The sequence below is a fragment of the Bison bison genome, unplaced genomic scaffold (assembly GCF_000754665.1).
Source record: "Bison bison bison isolate TAMUID 2011002044 unplaced genomic scaffold, Bison_UMD1.0 scf7180017864461, whole genome shotgun sequence".
Classification (NCBI taxonomy): Eukaryota; Metazoa; Chordata; class Mammalia; order Artiodactyla; family Bovidae; genus Bison; species Bison bison.
Genome location: NW_011495023.1, coordinates 4,295,090 through 4,298,679, shown reverse-complemented (window position 1 = coordinate 4,298,679; position 3,590 = coordinate 4,295,090).

The following is a 3,590-nucleotide window of genomic DNA, read 5'->3' as shown; positions in this document are numbered from 1 at the left end:
CTGCCTGCATCTCTGATCCTGGTTCCACCTTTAGCAGTTTATTTAATCCCTCTGGGCCTCATTTTCCACAGTATCATCCTCAATAAAATAACAATAGAGCCTTCCTCATTCATCTGTGCCAGTGTCCCACTCTGCTCTAAGCACATGTAAAGCTCCAAGGTCAGGACCAAACACAGAAGCTATCAGCGCTGTCTCCATTATTTTGGAGCAAAAAGTGGAAGGAAGTTTCCATCCCATCCACTGTTTTTGGTTTCCCACCTCAATGTTTATTTATGAATATATTACCTCCTGTTATGACTGTCAACTGCCATATCAATCAACTGCCAGGAAGGATAGAGATTTTATCAATGTCTATTTTGGCTTTTACTTTCTCTCTTTAAAAAAATTTTTTTAAATGTGGGACATTTTAAAAGTCTTTATTGATTTTGTTACAGTATTGGTTCTGTTTTATGCTCTGGCTTTTTGGCCATGAACCACATGGGGTCTTAATTCCCTGATCAGGGATCGAACCCACAACCCCTAAATTGGAAGGTGATGTTTTAACCACCGGACCACCAGGGAAGTCCCTTTACTTCCTCCTTTGAAACTGCTATATAAATGACATATTGTACATCTCCTCTAAGGTCATCCCAAAGGAAGTAAGATTTTAATGAGATGGGGGAGAAGGTCAGCTTTAACCAGGATTCTCACAGGGCTCACTCAGTCACTGCATTTTTCTGAGCCCAGAAGGCAAGTTTTCTGAATGGGAAAGGGCAAGAAAATATATTCTCTCCTCCCTTCTCTCTTAGGTGAGCAGAGGAAAAGTCAATGATCTCCAGCCACAAAATACATGCCTGACTGTGTTCCCGACTCTACTGGGCTTCCAACGTTATAACAGTAAAATCCTAGGCTGCCTCCCGTGGAGAGGTTAAAATGCCTGGGGGATCAGCTTAGTGTGGGCTATTTTTAAAAATATAATTTTTAAAAAATCTGGAGGGTGTGTAGATTCAGAAACAAATAATTTTCAGCAATTAGTGCTGTGAGAGGTACATTCCCAAATCTATAAATGCAATTATAGCTCATAATTTACTCCATTAAATGCTATAAAGGATGCCGAGTGTCACTGCCTCTGAAACCAAGTGTCAGGAACAACAAAACCTCTTGGAAGTGTGACTGTTGAACAAGTGGTTAAGTTCACTCACAAGGTAAGTGGGTGCTGTTTTCAAATTTATGCCTCAGAAATATTTCAATTTTGTATACATATTGACTTTTGAGATTGCAGATAACTGATCTATACTGCAGATGCCAGTGAGATAATATAACGATGGTCTTTGTATAAGAAGGGAACAAAGAGCTAAATGTAATGGAAGAAAAGTAACCAAACAAACTTGGACAAACAAAAAGAGGATACCAATAAGAAATAAGGTGAAGGGCCTAGGACACTTCCCCATCTGGTACAAGTTGGTTCTTCTTTTTATTTTTACTAAATATTGAATAGATACAAACACACATTTATAAAACAAGTGATGTATCTAAACTAAATATTAAGAAAAAAACACATACAGTCATATTTATATTTAGCTCAGAGATATTTTGGGTTCAGTTCCAGACCACCACTATAAAATAAATATCGCAATAAAGTGAGACACATGAACTTCTTGGTTTCTTGGTGCATGTAAAAGTTATGCTTCCATGATACTGTAGTCTATTAAGTCTGCAGTAGCATTATGTCCAAAAAAAAAGGTACACACCTTAATTAAAAAATACTTTATTGCCAAAAAATGCCAGAACAATCACAATGGTACCATCAAAGATCACTGATCACAGATCACATAACAAATAAATATAGTAATAATAAAAATGCTTGAAATACTGTGGAAATAATTAAAATGTGACACAGAGACGTGAAGTGAGCAAATGCTGTTGAAAAGGGTACTAATAGACTTGGTTGATGTATGGTTGCTACAAAACTTCAGTTTGTAAAAAAAATGCACTATGGGAAAAGTGCAATATAGTGAGGTTATGCCTGTATTTTTCACCCAGTGTAATAGAATGAGAGAAATCATCTAGAATTCCCCACATGTTCCTCCTCCACGCTGCTCCCATCCCACCCTTGTCCACCATACAGATAACACTGTTCTAAACCTTAATAGTCTGGTATATTCATCAATCCGTCGACATTTTGGATTTTCCAAAAGAAATAAAAACATCTGTTTTTAATTACTCATCATTTTTTAGCTTTAGTATCAAAATGCAGAGATGATGGATTTTGTAAGCATCTTACAGCCTCATGAAAAATTTATTATTAATCTGCATCTAAATGAAACCTGATTAGAGAAGCTGACATGAAACTATCAGAATTAAAATGAATATTAGCGTTAAAGGAGAAAAGGTAAAGAAGTTTCAGGGAGAAAACTCAATAGACATATGTACACATAAATATTTGCCAAATGTAGGATTTATAATGAATGTGACAAACTGAATTTTTTTTTTCACACAGTCCTGAAACTGTGTGGAAACTTGAAAGCAAAAGAGCTGAACTCTGAAGTAATTAAGAATGTGTTTGCATAAGTTTTCTTAAGTTATTAAGGCAGCTAAATGAAGCACAAACAATGAAATAAAACAACTGCAATTAATGTTCTAAAAGATGAATGGTCTGAGGAGCAAGAGAGCATTAAAATTCTTTTAAAAAGAAAGTGTGTTTCTTAGAAATGAAACTGAAAAAAGCAGTTCTCTGAAAATAAAGTATTTACCCAGAATTGAAACCACCCCAACTCTGCTCTGCAAAAATCTCTAAGTGAACAGAACTAGTCTTCTTAACATGAAATGTGGTTTTCTACAAGAGAACTTGGTGATTATTATGGAAATGAAATGCTGTGCATTTTTCTAAAAGTGAGTATATATTTATATCATACTCATTTCCCTTTGATAATGTTGCTGTTTTTTGACAACATGAAATTTTAAGCATTTGAATATCATAATTTAAATGCAATTGGAAGTTTCATCATGCAGCTGGCAAATGCTAGGCATTTGTGCTGGTAATAAAGGAGGGAGCCGGGCAATCATTTCATGAACCTCTTGTTGATTATGTGTTTGTATAAGCAGCTGATCAGAAGCATGAACTTGTATTGGAAATAGTTAATACAAAGTAGTGACTTATTTCATCATTTACATCAATTGATATTAATTGTTCAACCTATTGGATATCAGTAGTCTTATTCAACATTTGATCTGTCAAAAATAGATATAATTTTAAACACTGGTTTTGCATTTGCCCATTAATTTAAAGTCAAAAGGGTTGTATTTATTTTCTAGATTTAGTTAGAATGTGTTGATGGGTCTGAGGTAAACAAAATTGGAAGCAGCTGTGGGAGTAATGTGGGGCTTCCCCAGTGATGCTCATGGTAAAGAAACTGCCTGCTGATGTAGGAGATGCAAGAGATGTGGGTTCTATCCGTGGGTTGAGAAGATCCCCTGGAGGGGAAATGGCACCCTACTCCAGTAGTCTTGCCTGGAATATTCCATGGGCAGAGAATTCTGGCAGACTACAGCCCCATGGAATGGGGCTGCAGAGTCAGAAACAACTGAGCTCCTGAGCATGTCATGTAGGA